This window comes from Myotis davidii, unplaced genomic scaffold, assembly GCF_000327345.1.
Source record: "Myotis davidii unplaced genomic scaffold, ASM32734v1 scaffold130, whole genome shotgun sequence".
NCBI classification, from domain to species: Eukaryota; Metazoa; Chordata; class Mammalia; order Chiroptera; family Vespertilionidae; genus Myotis; species Myotis davidii.
The window spans coordinates 5,030,386-5,038,321 of NW_006285040.1; positions in this window are offsets into that span (position 1 = coordinate 5,030,386).

The window sequence follows — 7,936 nt, forward strand, 5'->3', positions numbered from 1 at the left end:
AACTGTCCATTATAAACAGTGTCAGCATGGACATTCCTTATCCTTTCAGTTCACATCACTTTTGGATTCTACTCATTAGCCAGTAATATTATCTTACTATTGCCAGGTAACATATGTTTTGTTGGATTTTTGTCCTTGAAACAATTAGGCAAATCAGAGGATGTAGATTCCAATGAAAATGTTATTTTCTTCTATTTTCTTCTTTATCAAGAAGTAGCATTCCAATAATTTATTTAGATTTTAGAAATTACTATTAAATTATGTTAGATGAAAAAGACATTGCTTATTAAGGCTTATAAATGCAGTAAAAGTAACATTGTGTTTTTCATTTGAGAGATAAAGACCAAGTGGCTTTGGAAATTCTCTTGGAAGGATGACTTTTACAAATGTTCTCCTATTTAATAAACCTAAAAAAATGTGCAATAAAACTCAGTAGTATGATACAAAACATTAGATTTTTTTTAGTTTTATATGATGATAATGTTGATTTAACTTGGCATAATTATTAATCGTTATATAGCCTTTCTGGATTTTCACTGATTTTTTCTACTCTATAAACAATTCAGCTCAGAGGCCAAAATACATCATTTAAATAGGTAGAAAATCATAGACATGAAAAATGACCTTGACATTAGCTATCTTTTCTAAAATTTCAAAAACACAATTTATCTCTAAAAGTTTAAACTGTTCTTACTGCCTAAAGCAATCACCAATAATTTCCTACCTAGGGATATATAATCATGCCAAATGACACACATTCGGTGTTTTTTATAAGTATAAATAAACAAAATTACAGTACGCCTTGACCTCCTCAGTATTAGACACACATTTTGGTTTCAAAGAAGTAGTTGAATATTTATCAAGGCAATTTCATAGAGAGAGCTCCTTCTGGAAGGAAGTATGAGTATAGAGAGAGCTTTATAGACAGAATTACAGAGAGAGCTTCACATTCTTGAAGGCAGGAATTAAATCCAGAGACAGTTCAACCAACAGATCGGTGGAAACCAGCGATCAAAATCACAATGCTGGACTGAAACCTGAAGACCACCCTGATGCTGCAAGAAATCATTTCTATCCTCGGAAATCTCTTTGTAAGCCTTTATGTCCCTGGGGGATAGGGGTAACAACCTCACTGATCTTCAGAACAAATGCCCTGTGAGTTTTAAAGGGTGGTGTGGAGAGGCACATGGGGTGATGAGCTAGGCAGAGCTGCCCAGGAGACCAGAAAGAGCACCCCCGGCTCAGTGCGTCAGGTGTGTCAGTCCATCCCCAAGGCTCCCCACCTGGCTGAACGACCGGTCAGAGGGGTTCTGCTGCGTTAGACCTCACTGTCTTCATTTGGAAATGAACAGCTTGAAGTTGATCGTCTCAGGCAGCTCGATGGTTTTCTTTTTTTTCTTTTTGAGAAAGAACATTAGAATTTGTCAAGAAAATTGCTTATATTGTTATGTTACAGTCAGATAAGTTGTTCTAGAGCAAATAGTCAAGCAGCTCATCAGGCTTCTCTGAATAAAAAGACAGCAGCTATAATGTGGCTGCAAGCATGCTGTGCGGGAAATTGGAAAATCTACTTTTGATAGAGTTTCCATGTAAACTTCAGGCAATTCATCTTCCCCCATTGAACTGCGTGTTCCTAACAGCAGTTTTGAAAAGATTCCCTGAAATAATATATGTGAGCATATTTGGTGAAGTATAAAATGCTGCACAAATGTGAGGCGTTTTATTATGCACCTAGAGAGAGCCTACCCATCGGTAATCCTTCCAACATCCAGGTCGTTTTAAGTCTGAACAGACACCCAATTCCTCTTCACCTCCCTCACCTGCATACCGAAGGCGACCACAGTGACAGTAGGGCCAGAGTTTTTGATTAAAGAAAATTAACCTGCATTTTTCTTGCTTGCTCTCTTTCTCTTTTTAAGGAAACAAGCAAAAAAAAAATCTTTGTAGTTATTAGGTCCAAAAATTCTACTGATGCTACTGCCTGAAATCTGTTTACCACCTGCTCCAACAGGAACATTGTGCAGTCACTTTAACCTCCCCCTTCCTTGCTTTAGGAAATTCTGGATTTGTGGGAAGTCCTAACTAGATGTGGAAAAAGCACCTTTTAAAGCTGCCCTGTAGCTCTGGGTTCTCAGGACTGCATCATTCAGGAGCATTCTCACGTGCACGTGCGTATTAGTTGCCCAGCTGCTGAGGTGAGGTTTGCCGGGTGTCACTGAGGTTCAACAGTAACCACACATCCATACTTTCAGTGAATCCTGCCTTTTGGGACCCAGTACTTGTCACCTGCAGTGGTTGAAGACAGGGGTTTAAGGGTGTTTTTCTAACAGTAAAGGACTCTGGATGGGAGCTTCTTCATCTCCTGTTTACTCCAGCCCAAAGTACTTCTCTGATGGTGACATAAATAGGCATATTTATGAATTGTTGTTTTATGGATGAGTTGACTTCAGATGTCATTGTAGGTTTTTATTTATATTTTCCTTTCCACTTAACAGTGAGAATTTACAATACCTTTCTTTAAGACACAATCCAAACAAGTTAGATTTAAGGGATTTTTTTTTTCAGAATGAAATATACTACGTATTTTCTGAAATCTCCACTATAATAAAATTTCCATGAGGTGAGAAAAAAAATTTTTGTTCACTGCTGTAGTCACAGGAGATACTCAATAATATTTGTTTAGAAGGTACTCAATAAGATTTGTTTAATGAACAAATGAATGAATGAGTCCAAACATAACATGTTGAGACTCATTTACTGCTAAAGTAATAGTCTATTTTATGTTTTCATTTTTTTTATTAAATAATTTTTAATAGAGGAAACAACACAAAGATGAACAGCATTTTAGAAAAAGTTAATAGCTACCCCCCTTTGTTGCACTCTCCCTAAGGAATCCAATATAATGTATTTTTCTATCCCTTTCTCCATGTTCACAAAGATACATAAATATATATGTATATGCACATATACATATACACACATATAGATACACACATACACATATATGCATGTATAACACTTTCTTTTCTTCTTTTCCCCCCTCATTCCCCTTCACTTCCTCTCCCTGTCTTTCTTCTTAACATTTACTCTCAAGTTCTTTTGTTCCATCTACTGTTATAACACAAATCTCCCTCCAGTTCAATAGAAATTATATCTAACACTGGTCTTTCTAATAACTGAATAGAGAAATATTTGAATTAATGTAACCATTCTTCTTTTGATGGACATTTAGGTTGTATCTCAATACCTATCACTATATACAATGCTTATGTAATATCCTTATAAATAAGTATTTATGAAGACTGGATTTTTGGGTCAAAACTATACATATTAAATACACACACACACACACACACACACACACACACACACACGTACACACTCACATAACATTGTGTGTTAACAGTGATCTAGCCCTGGCCTGTGAGGTTCAGTTGGTTGGAGCATCGTCCCATGCGCTGAATGGTCATGGATTCAATTCCCAGTCAATACCCAGCTTGCAGGTTCAATCCCTGGATGGTGTGCATAAAGGAAGTAATCAATTGAAAAACATCAATGTTTCTCTCTCTCTCTCACTCCATTTTCCTTCCTCTCTATCTAAAACCAATCAACCATTAAACAATGCTTTTTTTAAGTGATCTAAATATTTGTATAAAATTTATTTTACTTTTGTTTATGTTAATTGTTGGGAGACAACTCTCCATGGGCCTCCTGGCCTTCTATCTCTCTGCTGAACAGAGGCTCTGCCTGCATGTGCCCTATACTATCCCCCAGAGAACAGCCGGGGCAGATAGAGGCAGTGCTTCCCTCTGGAGTAAAGGGCAGGCTTGCTATTGTCCATGATAAAAATGAGCTTCCCCTGTAACCCACAATGCTTGCAAGGGTCACCTGACGCTCTGCACTTTGCCGTGTGGGAATTGGGGCTCTGGAAACAGGCCAAGAAAATGCCAATATTCTAGCGCTTCCCGTGGGTAATAAAGTCCTTTGTATCTGAACAGGGACGTGTATCTACTGACAGCATCCATGGAAGGGTGGAAGGCTGATGTGCTAGTGTGCAGGTTGGTAAAATCTCACACTACACGGCTTTATAAATACTTTTATTGATTGATTGATTAGAGGCCTGGTGCACGAATTTGTGCACGGGGGTGGGGGTGGGAGACCACGGGAGGTTGGCCAGCCGGGGAGAGGGACTGCGGGAGGGTGGCCGCTGGCTCCCAAGAGGGAGCCAGCCTCAATCCCCAGGGAAGGGGCTGTGTCTGCTGCCACTCATCCCCTGTTCCCCGTCCCAACCTGGGACCCAAAGGCCCCAGCAGGGTCGGGAGAGGAGGCAATGGCCGCCAGGCCACGCATGGAAGGAACTGATGCTGCTGTCAGCACCCCTCCACCTTGCGGTTCCTTGCTTCCCCCTTCCTCTACCTCTCTCCCTCGCGCCGCCACAACCACCACTGCTGCTGTGGTGGGTGGGCGGCCTCCAGGGAAGGGAGAGGACGGGAGCAAAACAAACCCTTGTGTTGAGGGCTGACTTTCAATAGATAGCAGCAAGGGATCTGCTCTGCTACATATGAAACCCCGACCCAGAAGCAGGTTGTCTATAACTGGTTTAGTACCAGGGGCTGATGGGGGCCAGCCAGCCGGAGGGAGGGACCCTGGGTGGCTGGCTGGCATGGGAGGTTGGCTGTGGGAGAGCACTGACCACCAGGGGGCAGCTCCTGCATTGAGCATCTGCCTCCTGGTGACCAGTGTGCATCACAGCGACTGGTGGACTGGTAGTTCCGGTTGTTCTAGTTGTTCGGTGGTAATGGTTGCTTAGGCTTTTATTTATATAGATTTTAGAGAGGGAGAGGGAGAGAGAGAGAGATGGAGAGAGAGAAAGAGAGGGAGAAAGAGAGAGAAGCATTGATTTGTTGTTCCATTTATTTATGCATTCATTGGTTCCTTCTTGTATGTGTCCTGACCAGAGGTGGAACCTGCAACCTTAGCTTATTAGATGACACTCTTACCAACTGAGCTACCCAGCCAGTGTGACACTACATGGCTTTAGATAGCTATATATGATTTTAAAAAGTGATAGTATGATATGTGTATCTATAAGTCTTCTGGGTATCATGTCTAATTTTGATTGTCTCTTACATCCCCAAATTATATAAATACTAAAGGCCTGGTGCATGAAATTCATGCACGGGAGGCGGGGTGGTCCCTCAGCCCGGCCTGCACCCTTTCCAATCTGGGATCCCTCTCACAATCCAGGACCACTGGCTCTTAACCGCTCACCTGCCTGCCTGCTTGATTGCCCCTAACCACTCTGCATGCCTGCCTGATCTCACCTAACCACTTGCCTGCCTGCCTTACTGCACCTAACCCCCTGTGCTTACCTGCCTGATCGCCCCTAACTGCTCTCCCCTGCCAGCCTGATTGCCCCAAACCACCTCTGCCTCAGCCCCCATCACCGTGGCTTTGTCCAGAAGGATGTCTGGTCTATCCAGTCTAATTACCATATTACCCTTTTATTAGTATAGATTCTCATAAATTTTCTTCTGATATCCTTATTGTTTACATTTAAATATTCAATATAGAATACATTTTTTTATATTGTGGAAGATAGCTTTTACTCTTCCACATGGCAGGAATCTTTATTAAATAAATCATCCTTTACCTACTCAACTAAAAATTTATCCTTATTGTATAATAACCCATACAAAATTGAATCTATTTTGAAATATTTTAGGTTTCATCATCACAATTATTTACATTTTTGTAAAAATTGAATAATGTTTTGTTTGTAGTAATTCTGTATAGTTCAGGCTTTTATTAATGCATAGCCATCTTTGCTTTTTACTTAAGTTTTAGTCCTTTTAAACATTTATCCTACTATATAATCTGTTTTAAGTAGTTTTTACCTAATATAAAAAAGTCCATTGAAATGCTGAGTAGAATTGCATTAATTTATGTAGTATGTTTGAAATGATTACTATTTTTATAATATTAGAGCATCTTATCTATACATTTACTATTTATTTGGGTCTTATTAAGTACTTTTATAATACTTCATACCCTCATTATATAATCAAGTATCTTCTATTTTTAGGTGTTTTATGATTTTGGTTTTCTTTTTGGATCAGGATATATACAGACATAAACAAAATTTTCTCCCTCCAAAATAATCTTTACAAACTAAATAGTGCTAGTTTGCACCAAAGCTTTAATTTATAGACATATATTATTTTATTCAGTCATTTTACTAATTCCCCTATCTAGCTTAAGAGTTCTTCATAATGCCTTTTGAGATTTTAGTATATTATTCGTAAACAAATGTTTAATTTCTTTTCAAATACTTATGTTGATCATTCAAGTATTTATAAAAAATATTTGTCTGATTACATTAGTTATAATTTTTAAAACTCTGTTGAATAATAGTAGTAATATATTATAGTAATATATTATAGTAGTAATATATAAGTCAGTGGTTCTCAACCTTCCTAATGCCACGACCCTTTAATACAGTTCCTCATGTTGTGGTGACCCCAACCATAACATTATTTTCATTGCTACTTCATAACTGTAATTTTGCTACTGTTATGAATTGTAATGTAAATATCTGATAGGCAGGATGTATTTAGAAAACCCCTGTGAAAGGGTCATTCGATCCCCAAAGGGGTTGCGACCCACAGGTTGAGAACCGCTGATATAAGTAAATATCTCTGTATTATTCATGATTTTATTAAAAATGGTTTTCTTTTTAAAATATGATAATAGTAGATACTTAAATAATTTTACCATGTCTAAGGAATTTTATTCTATTTTATAATATTTTAAGAGGAATGACTGATAAATTTTATCAGTGTCTATATTATTTGTATGTGATATACTAGAGGCCCAGTGCACAAAATCCTGCATGGGTGGGGTCTCTGGGCCTGGCTGGCAATTGAGGCTTATCAGAGAGCTGGCTGGCCAGGGGGAGGGGCCACAGAAAGTTGGCTGTGGGAGTGCACTGACCAACGGGGGCAGCTCCTGTGTTCAGTGACTGCCCCTAGTGGTCAGTGCACATCACAGCAACTGGTCAACTGGTTGACTGGTCATTCCAGTCGTTTGGTCAAAAGGGTCGCTTAGGCTTTTCTATATATAGATAATATAATATTTACCACCTGCATCTTCCAATACAATTAAATAACTGTAATTATTTTTATATATTTTATCTTTGATTCACTAATGTTTGACTATGCTTGCATTCTTTTTTAAAAAATTATTTATTGTTGAAAGTGTTACATGTCTTCTTTTTCCCCATTGACCTCTCCCCACCCCTCACTGACCCTCTCCTGCCCCCCAGCAAATGCCCTCACCCACTAGTGTCTGTGTCCATTGGTTATGCTTATATCCATGCATAAAAGTCCTTTGGTTGATCTCTTACCTCCCCTCCCCTGCCTTCCTTCTGAGGTTTGTTTGTCTGTTTGATGCTTCTATGTCTCTGTATCTATTTTTGTTCATCAATTTATGTTGTTTATTTTATTCCACAAACAAGTGAGATCATGTGATATATATCTTTCTCTGACTGGCTCATTTCACTTAGCATAATTCTCCAAGTCCATCTATGCTGTTACAAATTTACAGTGTGTAGATGTACCACAGCTTTTTAATCCATTCATCTGCTGCTGGGCACTTAGCCTATTTCCACATCTTAGTGATTGTAAATTGTAATGCTATGAATATAGGGGTGCATATATTCTTTCTGATGGGTGTTTCTAATTTCTTGGGATATATTCCTAGAAATGGGATTACTAGGTCAAAGGGGAGTTCCATTTTTATATTTTTGAGGGAACTCCATACTGTTCTCGACAGTGGCGGCACCAGTCTGCATTCCCACCAGCAGTGTACGAGGGTTCCGTTTTCTCCGCATCCTCACCAGCACATGTTGTTTGTTGATTTGTTGGTTATAGCCCTT